We start from the raw sequence: 22,311 nt of genomic DNA, 5'->3' as shown, positions 1-22,311 counted from the left end.
GAGAGACTGGCTTAGCTTGGTTCATCTGTTTGCTCCTTAGCCAGAGGAAGGCAAGAAATCTTCACTGACATTCCCAAGACAATGAAATGGGGGAGAAAGAGCTCTCCCAAAGAAAATCCAGATTTTCTTACCAGAGAAAGGGGTTCCTAGGAAACATATTCACTACAATCAGGAAAATTTTTTTTCAAAACTCACGATCTAGGGCTTCCCTGGTGGTGCAGTGTTGAGAGTCCACCTGCCGATGCAGGGAACACGGGTTCATGCCCGGGTCTGGGAAGATCCCACATGCCACAGAGCGGCTGGGCCCGTGAGCCGTGGCCGCTGAGCCTGCGTGTCCGGAGCCTGTGCTCCGCAGCGGGAGAGGCCACAACAGTGAGAGGCCCACATACTGCAAAAAACAAACAAACAAACAAAAAAACCTCATGATCTAGACTAGGACTCATTGAACTACAGCCTGAGGATCAAATCCTATAAGTAGCCTGCTTTTGTAAGGCCTTTTAATTTTTAAAGGATTTTTAAAAAACCCCAAAGAATGGGATAAATTATATGCAAACTATATGTCTGAGAAGGGATTTGTATCCAGGATATATAAAGAATACTTACAGTTCAACAATAAAGACAAATAACCCAATTTAAAATGGGCAGAGGATGTGAATAGACATTTCTCCAAAGAAGGTATGCAGGTGGCCAATAAGCACATGAAAAGATGCTCTAGGGACTTCCCTGGTGGTACAGTGGTTAAGAATCCACCTGCCAATGCAGGGGACATGGATTTGAGCCCTGGTCTGGGAAGATCCCACATGCCGTGGAGCAACTGAGCCCGTGTACCACAACTACTGAGCCTGCGCTGTAGAGCCCACGAGCCAGAACTGCTGAGCCCACGTGCCACAACTACTGAAGCCTGCATGCCTAGAGCCCGTGCTCTGCAGCAAGAGAAGCCACTGCAATGAGAAGCTTGCACACCGCAACAAAGAGTAGCCCCTTTTTGCTGCAGCTAGAGAAAGCCCATGCACAGCAATGAAGACCCAACACAGCCATAAATAAATAAATAAACAAGTAAATAAAAGATGCTCTACATCATGGGTCATTAGAGAAATATACATCAAAACCACAGTGAGATTCTACTTCACACTCACTAGGATGACTATAATCAAAAAGACAATAACAAGTGCTGGTGAGGACCATGGAGAAATTAGAACTCTCATACATTGCTAATGGGATGGGAAAATGGTGCCATCAATTTGTAAAACAGTTTGGAAGTTCCTCAAAAGATTAAACATAAGGTTACCATATGGCCTAGCAATTCCACTCCTAGGTATATACCCAAAAGAATAGAATACACAGGTCCATACAAAACTTGTACGGGAATGTTCATAGCAGCATTATTTATAATAACACACAGGTGGGAACAACCCAACTGTCAATTGATGATAGAATTACAAAGCATGGAATATCCATACAATAGAGTATTATTTGGTCAAAAAAAGGAATGAAGTAGTGATACATGCTCCTCATGCATGAACCTGGAAACACCATGCTAAGTGAAAGAAGCCATTTGCAGAACACATATTTTATGATTCCATCTGTATGAAGTGAACAGAATAGGCCAACATATCGAGATTGAAAGTAGATTAATGGTTGCCTAGAGCTGGGGATGATGGGGAAAAGGGAATGACGGCTAATGGGTTCAGGTTTGTTTTATTTTGTGGTGATAAACATTTAAAAAAATTGATTATAGTGATGGTTGTACAACACTGCACAGAAAAAACATGAAATGATATACTTTTAGTGAATGAGTTGTGTGATATGCAAATTATATCTCAGTAAAGCTGTTTAAAAAATGAAAAGAAAGAAGAGTATGCTAGGGACCATATGTGGTCTACAGTTCCTGTTACCTACTAGCTGGTCCTTCCCAGATAGTGTTTGCTAACTCCAGCTTTGCTCTGGTGCTCTCAGCTTACCTCTAAGGACGCTGGGACCCACCCAACTCCCACTCTGCCTCATGAGTCAGCCGCTTACGCTCTAACCCACCCCTTGTTAACGCACAGCAGCACCCCAAAGTGAGCAGTCTGCTCCTTAGAGGATTTTGAGGTGAAACCCAAAAGCCCTATTGCTCAAGCTTTCCCAGTCTGAAATAATAAACTCTTGGTGAGACTCCAGGAAAGTGAGAAACATTCTCTTCCCATCAGATGTTTCCAGGGCCACCTGCTAGCCCCGTGCTTCTTGGGATTTCAGACCCAATTTCCTTTCTGCGCTAAAGCCTACACTTCTGACACCCTGCAACATTTACAAATTGCTTCAGGAGAAGAAATCCTTAGAAAGGGCGCTAAGTTAAGACTTTGTATCCCTTATCATAAAACATTTAAAGTAAACTTTAAGCATGGATTTGGAACAGAGATTGAAGGGCATTTCATCTTGCTCCTTCAGGATTAAAGGTATGTATGAGCCTCTTGCCATGAAAATAGCCCTGCGGTAATGCTTTGCTTTGCTCTCGGGAATGTTGGTGAGAGGACTTTGTGCCTGCCCCTCCATTTCCAGTCTTTTGGGGGTTGTGCTCCCTCGAATGAAACTGTGATCTCTTTCTGGGGGCGGGAGTATATACAACATGTAATAACGTGTCGGCGACATTACTGTCTTAACCAGGCGTGCATCCTTCCTTCGCGGCACCCTTTCTCCACAGAGAGCCAGGGGCCTCGGAAGCAGAGCCGTGCCTGGGGGGACCAGCGTCTATGCAGTCTGTCCAGCTTTGCTTCTCACAGATCTCCTGGCCTCTACTCTGGCTTGTGGTGGGCATCCAGATGTGTCCTCATTCCCAAGCCCACTTCTTTGTTCCCCTCTTTATAGCAGCCCCTGTGTACCCGACCTCACCTTGGACCCCAGGACTGGATTCTGGGTCTGCACCTGGGTCCCTGATTCCTGGCGGGGAGCTCCCACGGCTATCCTTACCTCTTACTCCTGCTGGCACTAGGTTTCTGATAATGAAGCAAAATCGTGTGGTCCAAGTTCTCCAAAATAGGAAATTCGCTCTTGACACTTTTTCTAACGTTGGGGTTGGTCAATCTAATTGGTCATGGATCATGCTAGTCCCTCCCCTTCTTTCCCCTCCCCTCTTTTCCTCGTGAATTTTCTGTGGGAAAGTCAGTCACGCCCTAGTTGGAGTAGTTTTGGTAGGTTTGGTTTTTTGTTTTGTTGTTTTCGAGGCAAGGGGAGATCATTGACTCAAATCCATTCCTACACAGCAATGGAGGCCGAGAGAATGTAGGTCCAGGTAGGGCTGAGTAAGACTGTACTCCTGGGACACCGCCTGGCACTCGTGTAACCTTGAAGATCAGGGCAAACTGTTGAAAGCACCCCCGAACCACGGTAGAAAGCCCCAGACTCGAAATTTTCATTTCACAACGTTCAGTCAAGTTTCCCAGCCTATTTCTGAGGCTGGGAAACACAGAGACAGTTGAGCTATTTGTTTGGAGATTCTTCAGTGAAGTTGATGAGCCACTCTCTTTCCAGGAGTGCTTGAAAATGCCAAGAAACTTCATGGATCATTTCACTGCTCTTGATTCCCTCCCGGGTCACTGTTGGCCTTCATCCCAGGCCTCCTGTGGTAGCCAACTCCCTCATTCCAGCAATCATTTCTTTGCAGGAGTTTGCTTCTAACCTTTCAGCGTGTGTCCCAAATATTTAGTGATGGACTCAATCCAGTAGAATGATTTCTTTCCTTTAACTCATTGAAATGACTTAGGAAAAAATGAAAGCTGTAAGCGGAATAAACATTGCTGTTGTCTCGGCCCAGTCCCTGTTGGCTGGAGCCTCCCCGATCGAGCAGTTCCTGGGGCCCCTTCCGTTCTGCCTCTCACCTTCCTAGCTGACCCAAGGGCACCTGGGATTGGAGGGTCCAGCCCCATGCACAGGGCTTATTTGTAACATGCCAGCCAACGCTGCTCCTGGAGCAGTCAAGCCTGGAGTGTTCTGTGTGCTTCTCTTTGTTTTCTTCAGGTTTATTATAGGGCATGACACCTGCCATTGACGATCTGACCCTGTAGCCGGGCTTAGCTGTCTGAGGAGGGAAGGAGTTGTCTTCCCTCTGGAGGGGAGCAGGGCTGAGGGCTGGCCCAGGGCAGAGCTACATCAGCCTCCCTGGCTCTGTTTACTACTTGCTATTTTGAGACTTTCTTCGCATGGAAGTGTCGCATGCCTCCAATGCCAGAAAGAAGTGTGAGATGAGAACCATGTGAGGGAAACATTTTGGATGTGTTGACACGTTCTTCCAAGACTCTTTGGTGGTGTTTGCCCAGGCAAACTGAGGAGAAATGGAGGTCTGTGGAGATTAGATTACCCGACTCCTTCAAGGCCGGGGTGGGGGGGAAGGAAAAAAGACGGGATAAAGAGAGAAAAAAACCACTTGGTCCCATTTTTCTTCACAGTCCATGGGAACATGTGTATGTCACCTAAGTTGGGTCTCTGCTTTCATTCTCCTCAACAATCAACCTGCGTGTGTGGAAACAGCCCCAGTGAAGTCCTTTCTACTTAGTGGTTATTACGGTTGAGGCTCTGGGAAAGCTATGAGAAGAGGCCCTCTTTGCCTCTACGATCGTATTATGGTTTTGAAGAGAGCCATTTTCTTCCCAGAGCCCTGACTGCTCGTAAAAGGGGAAACACACAACCAGGATTTGCAGGCAAAGAAACTCTTCCAACACTGGAGGCAGGACAGGGAGCCACGGGCAAGAAGCAAATCACGAGTGCCCACTCCCACCCCACGAAAATGAGAGCATATTAAGCACAGGAAGAAGCCATTTAGCCCAGTTTTCCCATCTTTGGAGGATTTACTTTAATCACATCTTTCAGCCCTCTCATCATCCCCAACACTTCTTGACCTCTCCTTGAACAGATCTAGATGTCTCTCTCTGGAGCCTGAGCCACTCTTACGTGGGCTCCATTGCCCTGCCTCTGATAAGCTATTCCATATGCCTGGGCCCTTTGTTCTCGCAGTGCTAGGTTTTACAACTTACTTCCCAGTGACTTTGAGTTTTCTTATTTTGGCAATGGGCTCTTCAGGGATTTGCACCTCCCACCATCATACACATGATTTTCCCCATTGCATCATGTCCGTTCCTAATTTTGCAAACATCGTATAAGGAGCTGCCAGAGGGATACAGGAAGGAACCTACACAGAATCTCGATTCCCCAGGCAAACCTCTCAGACCTCTCTCTTGTACAAACTACTCAGAAAGAAGAAACAAAAAACAAAACCAACCCAACCCAAGACTTTTGTCCTGATAAGTCAAAGAGCCCCAGAAATGCCCTGCCAGAGCTAAGAATGTTTAGGACCCACCTGTAGTCTGTTCACCCAGTAGATAGGCCAGGCCTGCCTTTCAGAACTAAAGATAGCAGGAAAGCACTGTGGTTCAGAAAATGAGCTGCGGAAGCTTCAAGGGGTCAAAGTTAGAAGGGAGTTTAGGTGGCTGCCCTCACCTCCCCCATCAGAACAGGGAGCTGCGGGATTAGTCTCTCCAGCACTATTCGTTTGATGTTAGTGCCTTAAATAACTTCAGTCTTGCTTTTTGAAGCAACCAGTGCTAAAAATATAGAGAGAGCCTAATAGTTGCATTCACATCTATGCCTGCCTAACATACCTCGGAAACAGTATGAAATAAAGCAGCAGTTTTACTGCTTTATATTAGAATCACCTGGGGAGCCTTTAAACCCACCTCCAGGAACTGCTTTAATTGGCCTGGGGTGGGGCCTGGGTGTCGGGAGGCTTGAGAGCTCCCCAGCTGATTCTAATGTGCAGCCGAGGTTAAGAGCCGCTGGCATAATAAAAGGACACGGCCTTTGGGATTAGTCAGAACTAGATTCAGATCTTGCTTCTTCCCCTTAATAACAGTGGAATCTCTTGAGCTTCAGTTTCCTTGTCTATAAACTCAGGATAACAATCCTACATCGATCAGAGGGAATGAGCTAAAGTATAGAAAGCCCTTAACAACGCCTGGCGCATAATACTGACTGCGTAAAAGCTACTCTCCCCAACACACATGCTATCTTTAAGCCATTAAGCTCCAGCAGTTTGTAGAAATGATCTCTGTTTAAGTGTGGTATAGTTCGAAATATGTTAGGTAGGAAAAAAAAAAAAACTAAGGTTGTGGAAGAACAGTTCGCTCAAGGTTCAATATTTAGATTTAGGTTTTCTGGCATAGAAGAATTTGATGGCATCTTCCTCCAGTGATCAGAACTTGAAAAGTGGGACCCACACAAAGTGCTATACAGAGTTTACAAATATCTGGTCGAGAGACTTCCCTGGTGGTGCAATGTTTAAGAATCCACCTGCCAATGCAGGGGACACAGGTTTGAGCCCTGGTCCGGGAAGATCCCACATGCTGCGGAGCAGCTAAGCCAGTGGGCCACAACTACAGAAGCCTGCGCACCTAGAGCCTGTGCTCCGCAACAAAGAAAAGCCACTGCAATGAGAGAAGCCCGCGCACCGCGATGAAGAGTAGCCCCCGCGATGCAGCTAGAGAAACCCTGCATGCAGCAACGAAGACCCAACACAGCCAAAAATAAATACATAATTAAAAACAAAAAAATATATATGGTCGTACAAACTCCAGATAAGGGAGACACGGTTTGATGAGATCATATGAAAAAGATCTTGGGGCTTTGAGCTACCTACAAATTAAAGAAGGGCAAACAGTGCCACGTGACTGCTAAACGATGCAACATGATCTTGATCTCATAGCATCCAGAGGAAGGAGCAAAGTAACCCATTATGCCTCTGCCCTGGCCCAGTCCCCTTCAGAGGATGCACCCACTTTTGGGCATCACTGTCAGAGGGATTTTGGTGAATCCACAGGAGGGTCATGAAGATGGTGAGTGGAAGGGATATCACATGGAGGATGGTTGAAGGAACCAGGGATTTGGAGAGGCTCCATTGACTGTCATCACATCCTTATCAAGTGGGAGGATTTGGCTGCTTCATGTGGTACCGAGACTAAAACCACTGGGTGGTAATTCTGAGCACTTTCAGCTTATCATTGGGTGCTGGGTCCAGGGAGATCACACTGGCAATTCTAAGAGACTGTGATTCTAGAAGGTTCCTATATATATATATTTTAACCTTCTAATTGCTTTTTTCATTTGTTTTTTTGGCTGCGCCACACGGCTTGTGGGATCTTAGTTCCCCAACCAGGGACTGAACCCCGGCCCTTGGCAGTGAAAGTGCGGAATCCCAAACCACTGGACCACCGGGGAATTCTCATGTTCTAATTTCTTGTATTTTTTAGTGGTAAGAATAAGTAATTCTTAAATTTTTAAAATTTTATTGAAGTATAGTTGATTTACAATGTTGTGTTTAATTTCTGCTCTACAGCAAAGTGATTTGGTTATACATATATATCCTTTTTCCTATTCTTTTCCATCATGGTTTATCACAGGACATTGAGTATAGTGCCCTGTGCTGTACACAGGACCTTGTTGTTTATCCATCCTATATATAATAGCTTGCATCTGCTAATCCCAAACTCCCACTCCATCCCTCCCCCACCCACATTCCCCCTTGCCAACCACAAGTCTGTTTTCTATGTCTGTGAGTCTGTTTCTGTCTTGTAGATGGGTTCATTTGTGTCATATTTTAGATTCCACATATAAGTGATATCATATGGTATTTGTCTTTCTCTTTCTGACTTGCTTCGCTTAGTATAACTTCTAGGTCCATCTGTGTTGCTACAAATGGCATTTTTCATTCTTTGTTATGGCTGAGTAATATTCCATTGTATATATGTTAGAATGTTCCTATATTTAAAAAATCCCTCTTTCATATGAATCACCCGCGACCTAGTGGAGGCTCTGTCACTGACCAGCTGTATGATCCTGGACAAGTCACTTCATCTCTCTGGGCTTCAGCAAAATGATGTTGGGCTGGTATCAAGTGACTCTGGCAGCAATATTTATTGAGCATCTACTATGTGTTAGTCACTATATTCAGCTATTTCTGCCACCTGAGATGTTTCAGTACTGATTCACAACATTTCCTCTTTATCACATTCACCACAGCCTCCCCAGATCATCCCGCTCTAAGCCCAGGTGCCAGGATTGAACTAAAGGAACACCCATAGGGTATTTAGACCGGAACACTAGAAGACTGAGGAAACTTGCTGGTATGGTTTGATGAAGTTGAGTGGGAATTAAATCCAGATTTATCCCCGAAGAAGATATATGCTCCATAGAAGAGGGTTTTTAAGAAACTTCACTATAAGCTGCTTTTCTATATAAGATTTGTGGATCAAAAGCATTTTCTACACATGTATATGGGTATATATGTAGGCATATGGCAGACTTCGGGAACCTCTGGTTCCATGCCTAATTATATCCAGCCCTGACAAAGTTCAGACAAAAGTTTGTGAGTCTGTGGGAGGGGGACAGGTTAGATTGGGTTTGCTGGTGCATTGCCAAGTACTATGGGGCAACCATGAAGTATTGTACTTTCTGGAACAATCAGCTTTGAGGGACCCTAACAGAAGGATAAACCTGGAGTTGGCCTGGATCTCTCTCAGTCTGGAGTTGGCAGAGTGGATTGGGCAAGCCTGGCCCAGGGTGAGCCAAGGGTCAGTTTGCACTGGGGGAGACTTAACCCATCTTGCCTCCGATTTCCCAGGAACCTCTTGCGTTTTCTGATTTGTGCCTCTGTGCTTGGAACTGGTAGTGGACGTGTAGATGTGCTCTGAGGAGGAACAGACATCCAGCCCGCGGTCTGGTTCCTCCTTGTAGCTAAGGGAATCCATCCATGGGTGATTTCAGGGGGCTGTATCCATTTGCCTCAGTCAACCCAGTGATTCCAGCAAGCCCCTTCTAGGCACCCATGACTCTTCTGTACCTTGTGGACCTGAGACTTCCGGTTCTCATGATGCTGTGTATCTCAGTTGCCTGGACTTGGTCTGGGTGGGATCTGAAGTTTTCTGTTTTCCTCCCTAGATTCAGATCATGTAACTTCTTGCCTGAATAAACAATGTCTGGGTTCTCCCAGAAAGCCTGGTATGTAGGCTGCCATGCTCCTGATCTGGGGGTCTAGAGGCTGGAGTTCTAGCCTCAGCTCAAGAATCAACCAGCAGCAAAACTTTGGCCAAATCACTTCCCCTCTCTGGGCGTCAGTTTTCCCCTCAGTAAAATTAAGGAGCTGGCCTGGCTGATACTCTGGTTTTCTCTGTTTCATTTTCTCTCCCTTTTTGTATCGTTCTATCCCTTTTCTGTACTACACCCACTTACCTTTCTATCTGCCGTTTTTTTTTCTTTTTCTCAGCACCCTTCCCCCGCTGCTGCCAACACCTGACTCCCTTCCTTTGATCTTTTTTAAATTGCCTTCTATCTTCCATTTCCCTCCCAACTGTCTTCTTCCTGTACCCCTATTCCCATTCTCTTGTGTGCGCTCCCTCTTTTTCTTAAATAGCCACCAAAAGGAAGGAAGCATATTTGGGAAATAGAATGCATTGTTGAATCAAGTGGTATGGTCCACTCTCTCAATTACCTGGTGTGGGTTGCTTGAAGGTTAAAACGGAGCCCCAGCACCTTAGCCTTCCGTAAGGAGCAGTCACTGCAAACAGGAGTCGCCTTTGATGATTATGTGTGTGACCTACAATCGACATTTGTTTTGTGGGTCAGTAGCCACCGTGGAGGAGAGGTTTCCTGCTCTTGGCTGTGGCAGCTGACCCACTTGGTTAGCTCAAGCTGTCAGCAGGGCGTTGCTAAAGATAGTTGGCCTGGGCGGGGGGCCTCTCATGTGAAGCTGGGGATTTGATGAGCCTGTGAGAAGAGGAGGAGTACCTTGCTTGCTATATAAAGAATTGACCTTAAATGCAACTCAGCCTTCAGTTTTCTCAAAGACAGAACTCCTTCTGTAATGCCCAGACCTTCCTGAATCACTCAAACTGGGAGGGTAGGGTATGTGGACTTCGTGAAAAATCCAAATTTCAGATATTTTTTTAAAAGCCCCTCATCAGTAAGAGCATCCCAGAAGTCAATGGTTAGACTTTGGAGCAAGGAGCACATCCTGGGCGAGCAGCAGTGGGAGGGTAGGGACCAAGGGCTTCACAAAGTCCTGGATGTCCCCAGGTTGGAGAGCTGCCTTCTGGAGAACCTCTACAGTCTAGCCATTCTCTTCCTGGCTCATCCCTGCTTCTCCCCTAGAGAATCCAAAGGTCAAACTTCATGCAGCCGATCAAAACTATTGCAATTTTAGACTTAGTGGGGTGGGAATGAAGCTTGACTCTGTACGCCTTCAAGCTGATTATTCCCAGACCCTCTTCTCTACTCCCATTCCCCAACCTCTGAGGTTTCCCGCAGCTGCATGTTCCTTGTACCCTAAAGGAAATTGCGCACTCTTTAGCGTTTAGAATGGCATTGTACTCCATAAAGCTCACCAGCCCTTTCCACTCCGGTGTCTGCTACATTTACAAATGTCACTTTAGCATCCACGAAAAATGTATTAGCTCCTCAATCAGATGACCTGAGAACACAGTCAGCAGAGGAGTCTGTCAAAGGAAGCAGAAATAACTCAAGTTTTCTGTTATGACAGGAGCTTGTGATACACAGGTGTGTACTCATCAAAATAAAACCCATCAAATGGTACGTCTAAAATTTGTGCATTTCCTCTGTGTAAATTTTACCTCAAAGAAAGAATAATAAACATGTTTCACACTGTAGTTAATGATATGAATGCTAGGAGTTTAGGAGTAAAGTGTACTCATGTCTGCAGCTTATTTTGAAATGAATCCAAAAGATAAGATGGATTGAGGGGTGGGTAAATGGATAAAATGTGATAGAAAGCAAATATAGCAAAGCGCTAACTGCAAACAAAGCTGTCACCTGGGTGGGTTTAAGGCTTCCATCCGAGGCACTGTCTTTTCTTCTCCTCATTGCCATTCCACTCAGGCACTGAGTGATGGGTTCCCCAAACCAAGTGAGAAGACATTTGGTCCCCATCAGCCCTCACCCAGCTGGCAGAGCACCTGTTTGCTACCCAGAGTCAGTGTTTGTCAAAGCTAGCGGTCCAGTGCAGCAGATACAAGTTGAGAGACGCTTGGGCAAGGTCAGGTGCATTTTCGCCTTAGTCTTCGGACCCAACCACAGAAGCACTGGAGGCCTGACTCCCCTGGTCTCCCTCCCTGCCACCTGGCTGCCTTCAGCACAGTAATGGCTACGAGTAAAATACACACGCTATTTACCAAATCCTATTTTGTTATCCTTTTCCAGAAACATGCTCCACTCTAGCCTTGAGCTGATCGTGCCAGAACTGATTCTAACATGAGGCTGGTGACAAAGCGACAGTGTTGACCTTAATAGTTTGCAAGTTTTTTTGTTTGTTTGTTTTGTTTTGTGGTACGCGGGCCTCTCACTGTTGTGGCCTCTCCCGTTGCGGGGCACAGGCTCCGGACGCGCAGGCTCAGCGGCCATGGCTCACGGGCCCAGCCGCTCCGCGGCATGTGGGATCTTCCTGGACCGGGGCACGAACCCGTGTCCCCTGCATTGGCAGGCGGACTCTCAACCACTGCGCCACCAGGGAAGCCCTAGTTTGCAAGTTTTTGAGGGGAAGTTCACGTCTGTTTCTTGATGCCTTCTTCTCTCTGCTGCCCTCTCTCTCAAACCTATTCTGTGTCCCAGCCCAAAGGCTCTGAGATCCTCAGTAGCATCACTGAAAACAACCACTAACGTCATTGTCTCATTAGTCCTTTGTTAGTCCTCTCTCATGGCTGTGGTCACTTGACACCTGCCCCTCATTTTGGTGACTATTATTCAACTATTCTACAAACAGGTATTGGGCACCTACTCTATGCCAGCCAGTAAATAAGGTGTGGCAGAGATGGAGCAGTGCTGACATGAGCAAGCATCAATATCTGCTCTTGAGTTGCACTCGACCTTCCAGTTGAGCTACACAAAGAGGGGGTGAGAGGGACTTCCCTGGTGGTCCAGTGGTTAGGACTCGGCCCTTTCACTGCCAGGGCCCGGGTTCGATCCCTGGTCAGGGAACTAATATCCTGTAAGCTGCGCAGTGTGGCGTGCCACCCCTCCCCCCCGAAAAAAAGTGGGTGAGAGGTTAGACTGCAACAGCTCTTGGGAAAGGGGCCATCTATGCAATCAGCCTCCTTCCCGGCCTTACCTCCCACCTGCTCCCATGACTTCCACCACAGTTAAGTGCTGGCATCTTCTGGACCCCCATCACCACCTCACAACTCTTCCCTGAGCTCCAGACCCTTCGTGTTTCCAGCTGCCCACTCAATATCTCCTCCTGGATGGTCCACAGGTTCCTCAAACTCAGCATGTCCTACATCAAACTCAGCATTTCTCTCACTCCTTCTTCTGCATCTTCAGTCTTCTATCACAGTCTCTTTTGAGACACAGCTCACATTTCCTCCCGTCCTGACCTCTCCAGGCAGGTTTGCTGACCACCTCCTAGGTGTTTCTGTTGCCCTTGGTACAAACCCCTACCCACAGCATTTATGGCACTTTTTTGTAATGTTTTTCTTAACCTGGCCTCCCCAGCCATACTCCGAGCTTCTTTAGGGCAGGACCTGTAGACTTTCTCATTTTGGTATCCTTGTGTCTAACACTGCATGACATGTAACAGGCGCTGAGTATGTGTCAGCTGAACGAAATGGAATTGAGTGACTAACTCTCCTGGAAAATTCAGTAAAGCTTCACAGAGATTATATTTATACTGGATCTTGGAGAATCCAAGTTTGTCAGTGGTTGCGGGAGTGGGGCAGGAAGGGAAGCTGGAGGGCTGGCTCCGCCCTAGACAGACAGAAGCAGAACATGAACAAAGGGTCAGAGCCTCATAGAGTGTGTTCTTGGCATGGGAGGTAGTTTGACACTGCTGCAGGGACAGTAAATGAGTCTGGAAGACTCAGGATGAGCCAAACCACTCCACATCTTCAGTGCTTGCCTATGAGTTTAGATTTTAACCTGTATGTGTAGTTGAAGGTGAACCATTGAAGAGTTTTTCAAATGGGTGCAACATAATTGGAGCAGTGCTTCTGGAAGTTTACACTGTCATCAGTATAGAGAATAGGTTTTAAGACTAGGGGAGGGACCAATTAGGAGACTCGCCATAGTCTAGGTGAGAGACAGTGAGGGAACAGACCAGGGAAGGGGTTGCCAACATGGAGAGAAGTGAAATCGAACGCAGATTTCATACCTGATCTAGGGGGTAGATTTCAGGTAAGTCAAGTACTCAGTCGAAGTGGAAATATTTTCTGAACATGCTCTATTTGAGTATTTTATTACCTAGAGTGCTAGGCCAGAAAATAATTCAGTGCTTTAAGAATTTGTTGGTCTTGTGGTCTATTTGGGAACATCTACAAAACAGAATCTGTAGGCTATTGTGACTGATTAGAAATTTGGCATGAGGAGGCCGAGAAGACTCCAGGGTCTTGGGCCTGTGTGACTGAGTGGAGGGGCTGGAGGTCTGGAGTCAGGGGAGTGCTGTCCGGGCACGCTGAGTGTGTGAGGTGCTGTGAGACATCCAAGAAGAGCCATCTGGGAGGCAGCTGGAAGTATGGTCCTGGAGCCAAGGAAAGAGATCTCAGCTGTAGACGAAGGTCTGGGAGTTGCCACCTTGGAGACACAGGCGAAGCCATGGGGCAGATGAGATCGCCCAAACACAGTGTGCGGAGTGAGGGGAAAAAGAGCACTTGGTATGAAACCCTAGGGAAGATCAGATTGAGGGCTGGACAGACAGAACAGAAGGAGCCCATGAAGAAGACTAAGAAGTAGAGAAGGTAAGAAGCAAGAGACTGGTAGGAGAAAAAACAGAAAACAAGGGAAGAGGAGATTCGTGGAGAAACAAGTCTACCCTAAAGAAGATCCACAAATGGCCAAGAAGCACATGAAAAGATGCTTAACATCATTAATTATCAGGAAAATGCAAGTCAAAATCTCAGTGAGGTACCACTTCACACCCACTAGGATGGCTATAATTTTTAAAAAGGAAAATAACAAGTGTTGGTGAAGGTGGGGAGACATTGGAACCCTCATACATTGCTTGGGATGTAAAATGGTGCAGCCATTATGGAAAACAGTTTGGTGGCTCCTCGGTAAGTTAAACATAGAATTACCATGTGCCCTTGCAATTCCTTCTCTAGGTATACACCCAAGAAAATTGAAAACAGGTATTCAAACAAAAACTCATAAATGAATGTTCATAGCAGTAAGGTTCACAATTGCTAAAAGGTAGAAATAAGCGAAATGCCCATCACCTGATGAATGGATAAAGCAACATTGACATCCATACCTTGGAATATTATTCAGCCATTAAAAGGGATGTAATACTGATACATGCTACCATGTGGATAAACTTTGAAAACATTATGGCTACGTTAAGGAAGCCAGACTTAAAAGTCCACATGTAATAACTCCATTTACCTGAAATATCCAAAATAGGCAAATCTGTAGACAGAAAGCAGGTTACTGTTTGCCAAGTGACGGAAGCAGGGGCCAATGAAGAGGGACTACTAACAGGCACATACTTTCCTTCTGGATTGATGAAAATGTTCTGGAATTAGATAATGTTGACTATTGCACAGCTTGGGTAATACACTAAAAACCACTGAACTGTATACTTTAAAAGGTTTAATTGTATACCATATGAGTTACACCTCAATAAAGCAGTTACTAAAAAAAGAATAATGCCTTGGTTGGCTTATGTGAGTAAATGGATGGGATACCATTTAGTGGGGCAGAACAGATGGTGGGGAAAGTGGAAATAAATCCATCCTTTCAAAAGGTCAATTTGAGGTGCCTGTTGGACCTAAGCGAAGACATCAATAAGGAGAGAAAAAAAGAAATAAGTGTAAGTTCTTTTGTCTGAGGTGCTAGGGAGAACCTGGCAGGGGCCCTGGCTGGTGAGCGTAGGAGTGGGAGAAGAGCTAATTAGGCTGGTGTTACTTTGGAACAGTTGGAATCAGAAATGGTGAGGAGGGGCGTGAGGTTATGTAGCAGGTGCTGTACAGTCATGAAGTAGGGGGCCTTGGGTGAAGGCCCAAGGGATGGGTACTGCACTGGGGCCTCTTGGACCAGAGTCCATTGTCACATGGGTCCACATACAGATTTGGTTCTCTGGTCATTCCGCAGGCATTAAAAACAGTCTCTGGCTCTTTGTAGAGCACAGGGTAGGTCAGATAAAGAGGGCTGCATCTAGGAGTTGTTGGTTTTCTCATCACGTTTCAACCAGTAAGCCATGGTGTTGCTCAGTAATCGATGTAGAGCCTTCCTTAACACCAGCACTATTAGTCTTCCTGAGTGACCATCTTTCAGCTGGTATCTGTAGACAGTATGTCCTCATCACAGCAGCCATCTCTCCTCCTTCTACATCATCTGGACTAGAGTCTATGACTATGGCGGCCAGATGTACAGCACTTAGAGGTAGTCAAGGCATTGAAGAGTGTCCCCCGGTAACATTTTCTGGGAGGACAGCAGTGGTGGCCCAACTCAGCAGGGCCTCTGACCTCCAGAAGATCGCCTCTCTGTGGGATGGGTGTGTCGTTCCTTCTCTAGAAGGCTAGGCAAATAGAAAAAGAACACCAAGCGTATCAGTTGGCGTTAGAACCTGGTTTGGATGGGACCAATGAGGTATCAGGTGTAACAGGGAACAGGGCTCACTCAAGGAACTTCAGGGGCTGGTACCAAAACAGCAGCATCTGCCTTGAACTCTACAGGGTGGGTGTGAGGTTTGAGTCAGGATAAGAGACAGGAGTTCAGGAAGGTGGGGACCATTTGGGAATTTGGGCAGGGACAGGAAGTGGTGGAGATCTAGGTGTGGACTGAGTGCAGTGGGCAGGTTGAAAAGTTCAGGGTCAGGTGAGGCTGGGAGCCCCTGAGGCAGGGGACTGAGCACAGGGACGTGTTAAGCCTGTGTGCCTCTGGACAGCCCAGTGGTGATGGCCAAACTGAGCGGTTAGCGATAGAGTCTGAGGCCTGAGGAAGAGACCAGAACTGGAGGTAGAGACCTGGCAGCCCCGGCATAGAGATGGTAACAGAAGACACGGGCCAGGATGAGCTCACCAGGGAGGGGGGCAGTGGAGGTAAGAGGCCTGGGTCCATACCCTGGGAAGTGCTGATGTGTGAGGGGTTGGTACAGGAGGAACATGGAGGGGGAGGGTCAGCAGGCACCCACTTGAGATGGATGAGTGGCAAGAGACCTTTCCAGGGGCGACACAGGTAGTCATCTGTGCTCTTGAGTCAGAGGGTAGGCAGGAGGTAGCCGAGGGAACCCGCTTCCCCTCCTCATTCAAGGGGAGTTGAAGAGGCTCTAGCCATCTTGGCCTTTAGCCCTTGGCTTGCCGGGGGGCTCTGAGTGCTGCCGGGTCCCAGGCAGCGGGGCGGGGGGTGGGGCGTGTCTGCAGCCAGCCAGCAGGACCACTCTGATCCACTCTGATACTGCCTACCTGCCTGACTCTGTGCATCCCTTTGACCTCACCCTCACCCTAGGACACTGGGGGTGGTGAGACTCCTTTCCATTCCTCTATTTCTTCTCTCCTCTAATCCCCCTCCTTGGGTCTGCCCCATGCTGGTTTCCTTCCTTCTTCCTTCCCCCCTCCCTCTCTCCATTCCTTCCTAAACAAATATTTGTTCCTCTTTATTTATCGTAATCTTTTTTAAATTAATTAATTAATTTATCTTTGGCTGCGTTGGGTCTTCGTTGCTGTGCGCGGGCTTTCTCTAGTTGCGGCAAGCTGGGGCTACTCTTTCACGTGGGCTTCTCATTGCAGTGGCTTCTCTTATTGTGGAGCATGGGCTCTAGGCACGAGGGCTTCTGTAGTTGTGGCACGTGGGCTCAGTAGTTGTGGCTCACTGGCTCTAGAGTGCAGGCTCAGTAGTTGTGGCGCACCGGCTTAGTTGGTCTGCGACATGTGGAATCTTCCCTGACCCAGGGATCAAACCTGTGTCCCCTGCATTGGCAGGTGGATTCTTAACCACTGTGCCACCAGGGAAGCCCTATTTATCGAAATCTTTTTATTACAAAATAAAAATCAGATACAGAAAATCACATAAAACAAATGTATGGCTCAGTGAGTTACTACAATATTAGTAGCAACACCACCATCTAGGACACAAAACAGAACTTTGCCAGCCACCCCAGAAGTCCTTCCACATGCCCCATGCCAATCACAGCCCCTCCCTTGGCCAAAATGCAACCACTGGACTCTTCCCTTGTACATAGAGACAGAGTTCCCATTTACTGAGCACTTACTTCCTGCCAGAGCTGTACTAAGCATGCTTCATGTGTGATATCTCATTTAATCTTTACAACAACCCTATGAATTAGATACTATTACTCCCATTTTAGAGATGCAGAAATTGAACTTCAGAAAGGTGTGGAAATGTGTTCAAGGTCACATGATGCTAGAGCCAGGACCGTCACCCTGGTGTATTTTGCTTCCAGTCCTGTGTTTTCTTCCTCCACCCTTGTATGTGCTGTACCTCCCGGCTGAACTTGGAATAGAACCCTAGGCAGAAGGCTGCCTTTGTGAATTTAACAGTTGTCGCAGAACTAAATCCAGTGGCCACACCGGTAGGGGGGTAGTAAAGCTAGAGCAGCCAATCCTCACTGGCAAAGAGGCTCTGTGATTTTGACTCTTGCCCTGGGGCCTGAGGCAAGCATTTCCTGGATCCCTTAGAGAGAAGGAAAGCTACTCAGCAGAGAGAGATATAGAGGGAGAGGGAGATTGAGAGAGAGAGAGAGACACAGAGGAAATGAGGGAGGGAGGGAGAGAGAGAGATCAACACATTCGCAACTGTCTGTATTCCCTCCTTGTCATCTGATGCTAACTCCTTCCATTACCCAATGGGAAAATAAACAGTGAATGGCCACACCAGTTAAACTGTTTAATTACGTAGGTTGGGAAGAATGACATTTGTGTACATTCCCCAAAGACATGGATTAAAGCAATGACCTTTCCCTTGGTGTGAAACTAATTTGTTGTGTTTGGGAGCTCTGATTGCTTCGGTCAGGCCAGGCATTTTGTTGCCCCAATGTTTATGTCTAAGACTGGAGATGAGGCTGAACAAAACTCCACGTTAGGCTGGACCGATTTGTATATTAGCGTTTTTGAAAACATCCCCATCTGAAATATATTTTCAAAGAAGTGTGTCTTCCTGTAACCATCCCTGGTATTTTGCAGATTTGTTTGAATGTAAATGTATCTGAAAACATCAAAGGAGTAAGAAAAATGACATTTACTGTGAGTCACAGGGTGGGAAAAATGCCCATCGATCAACAATGACTGTTAAAAAGACATAGGAGGACTTCCCTGGTGGCTCAGTGGTTAAGAATCTGCCTGCCAATGCAGGGGACATGGGTTCGAGCCCTGGTCCAAGAAGATCCCACATGCCACGGAGCAACTAAGCCCGTGTGCCACAACTACTGAGCGTGTGCTCTAGAGACTGTGAGCCACAACTACTGAGCCCATGTGCTACAGCTACCAAAGCCCACACACAAGAGAAGCCACCACAATGAGAAGCCTGCACATGGCAACAAAAAGTAGCCCCCGCTCGCCGCAACTACAGAAAGCCCACACAGCAACGAAGACCCAACTCTCACACACACACACACACACACACACACACACACACACACACACAGACCTAGGAGCATCATTTCTGGGGCTGGTGCTCTCTTTATAATTAAAAAACATTTGGAACCAGAAAAAAGAAATCATGGAACTAAATGTCAGGTGTCACATTGTAAGAGCTTTATTAATTGCTAATTAGTAAATTTCATTAATTCTTAATTAACTTCATTACTCCATTCTCAGGTGCTGTTAGGGCTCTGTTAGTTAAAACACAAAAACACATTCAGATTATATTCTTCTCCTTCAGTGTTATTGTGAACTGTATTGTTATTTCCATAGTTATTGAAATGTTTGAAACATTTAAAAAATGCATGTACCAACTCAACTTCTATTTATTTAGGCTCTGGGAACTTTGAGTTGATTTCTCTTTCATGAGTACAAAAAAATCAGTTAAAATTGGTTATGTCCATGAGGAAAGATTTATTGTTAATGTGTACACCCTTGAATTTCAAGGGAAATGTGGTATGTCAAGCTTCCCAAACCTCAAGTTTCAGGAGGAGAAATAGTGGTGATTGACCATAATGTGCCTCTGAAGCTCCAGTGAACCCCACCAGCTACCACCAGACATGAACCATTATTTTCATTCCATGTGATAGGTTTGGGCCTGCAGTTTGGATTTTTTTTAATGAAATGGTTTTTGGTGGAAGAGGATTAAAAACCCCAAATAAAATCTATTTGATGTGGCATTTAAGGAGAGAAAAACTCCAAGAGATTCCCCATAGACAGCAACAGTGGATTTCTAGTGAAATAAGATCAGATGTTTATTTTCAAAAGGATCTAAACTCTGAACAAAATATACTCTATTTGATTAACAGAAACTTTCTTCAACAACAAAATCACTAGCTGTATAAACATGCCAGGAGCTGTTCATCTGCTTCTAACAGGAAGCCCCTTACCTCAGCTGCAGGGAATGTCAGTAAGTTGTAACCCAAAGAGCTAAGTGCTTCTTAGGCTCTGCTTCCTTGCCTGTTGACACCACCCCCAGCTTCCCCCTGCCCCTGCCTCCCAGCATGATCCCTTTCCCCATCCATCTCTCCCAGGGTACAACGGTGGCCCAAGGTGGCTCCCCTTGCCACATCTAGTCAGGAGCTGGACGGAGCCAGGCCAGATCCTATGAATTCTCTCCATCTTTAAAGCCCTGATGTTCCCTCTTGAACAACGACTTCTGAGCAGATCCGTTGGCTCACAGTGAGCTCCCTGGGAGAGTCTTGAAACTTGTCTTTCCTGATACTCTCTCTCCTCTCAAGTTGGGTTGGAGAGACACAGAGGAGTTTCGTTTTCCCACACATTCCTGGCTGAGCCCCCTTTCTCTCCGAGGACTGCTTCGGCTCCATTATTCTTGGCTGCCTACAGAAAACTCAAATCCACCTTTTCATTATATGGGCTCCCAGCTGCTCTACTGCATTTATATTTTCCACGATAAAACAGCACCAGTGGCACCGTGAACTAGGTAGCTATAAAAACACACAAGGAAGGTGCAAATTTGATCATGTTTTATTCAGCTAGGTCTACTCGAAGGCTCATTTTCCTCACCTCTGAAGCTTGACTGGTATTTTTCAACATCACAAATTTCTCAGAGGTGGAACCCTGCTTTGAACGTCAGTTACTTAATGGACAGCATCTATTACTCAAGAAAGCCAAGAGCCAGGAAGAAATTTTCCCTCTAACATTTTAAGATTGTGGCTCAATGACAGAACTATGAGACTGAACAGCGATTGAAGACTGTTAAACAGAGTTTAGTGTTGATCAAATCTCACAACCGAAGCAGACTCATGTGACAGTTTTTAAACTTGGTCCTGATAAGCAAGTGTAAATGATAGATAGCTCATGGAAATGCCAGTGACTACTCAGATTTCTATACAGTCAACATAGGTATTCTAAGAAGAAAACTCTGGAAGCAGAGGAGGAAGGAGAGTTTGTTGTCCTTAGTCTTTTCTGCTGGAGGAGGTCAGTCATGGCTCTGACAATACCCCATACCAGCTTTCTATCAGGATGACTCAGTCCAGGGATGCCCTTGCCTGGTCTAGGTTTTGTGTCATTTTAAACCAAGCCAGTCCCATGACCATAGGTTCACTTCCAATCCAAGGGAACCATGAGCTTGTCAATAGATGCTTCTGGAATGCCCCCCAGACAGAGAGGCTCTCCAGTCCTGGACTTCTCATGTACAGGTCTTTGGAGGAGCCTCAGAAGAGCTTTTGGTTCCACTTACTTTTTGCCTCCCTTTCCCTCTTTCTGGCTAGATTGGAGGTGAGATCTCGAAAGAGCCTTTTCCTTTGTCTTCCTCAATCCTGACCTCCCAGGGTTGCATTATACAAGGTGGTGGAATAGGCTGAGGGTTATGACTTTTTTAAAAAAATAATTTTATTTATTTATTTGTCTTTGGCTGCGTTGGGTCTTCGTTGCTGTGCGTGGGCTTTCTCTAGTTGCAATGACTGGGGGCTACTCTTTGCTGTGGTGCGCGGGCTTCTCACTGAGGTGGCTTCTCTTGTTGCAGAGCATGGGCTCTAGGCACATGGGCTTCAGTAGTTGTGGCTTGCGGGCTCAGTAGTTGTGGCTTGCGGGCTTAGCTGCTCCATGGCATGTGGGATCTTTCCAGACCCAGGCTTGAACCTGTGTCCCCTGCATTAGCAGGCGGTTTCTTAACCACTGCACCACCAGGGAAGTCTGGGTTATGACTTAAAAAAAAATTATTTGGTTGTGCTGGGTCTTAGTTGTGGCTCACCACCTCCTTAGTTGGAGCACGTGGGCTCCTTACTTGCGGCAGGTGGGCTCCTTAGTTGTGGGTCACGGGATCCTTAGTTGCGGCTCGCCAGCTCCTTAGTTGCAGCACGTGGGCTCCTTAGTTATAGCATGCGAACTCTTAGTTGTGGCATGCATGCGGGATCTAGTTCCATGACCAGGGATTGAACCAGGGCCCCCTGCACTGGGGGCATGGAGTCTTAACCACTGCACCACCAGGGAAGTCCCCTGAGGGTCATGACTTAAGCAGCAGTCCTCAACCTTAGCTGCACATTGGTACCATCTGGAGAGCTTTGATAATACTGTTACCTGGGTCCCATCCCCGGAGATTCTGATCTAACTGGTCTAGGTTGTGGCTTGTGTGTTGGGATTTTTCAGAGTTCCCGAAGTGACACCAGGATGAAACCAAGGCCAAGAGGGAGAGTTTGTATTCAATAAATAAGTTTTGCAAAATACTTTCAGGTTAGCACTTTCTGAACCACCTGCCAGGAAGATTTTGGAAGCATCAGAACCAAGTGCCCTGTGGTTAGATCTTGCCAACGAGTCTGCTTGGAGTTCTCAGTCCTGTCACAAAGCATTTCACCAGTCTTGTGTTCTCTGTAAGTTCTAAATTTCTGTGACTTGAGATAAAGTAATCCACTTTCTTCCCTGGGCTTCCCCAGGATTCTTGGGCCCCAAAGTCTCACCCTAAGGAACTGAGGCCTGTGTTGGCCCTGTTGATCTCCCCTCCTTGGTTTGACACAAAGGGAATAGACTTTACCTTAGGGGCCAAGTGAAGTCCTCAATCAGGAAGGAGTCTTGCCTGAACTTGAGGAACATCCCTCCTGTTTTAGTATCCTGTGTGTGCTGCAGCAAATTAATATGAACTTCGTGGTTTGAAAGCCACAGAAATTTCTCCTTTCACAGTTCTGGAAGCCAGGAGTCCAAACTCAGGGGCCAGCAGGGCTGCACTACCTCTAGG

This window comes from Mesoplodon densirostris, chromosome X, assembly GCF_025265405.1.
Source record: "Mesoplodon densirostris isolate mMesDen1 chromosome X, mMesDen1 primary haplotype, whole genome shotgun sequence".
Classification (NCBI taxonomy): domain Eukaryota; kingdom Metazoa; phylum Chordata; class Mammalia; order Artiodactyla; family Ziphiidae; genus Mesoplodon; species Mesoplodon densirostris.
The sequence above is the reverse complement of the archived record's forward strand: the minus strand, read 5'-3'. Positions refer to the sequence as shown.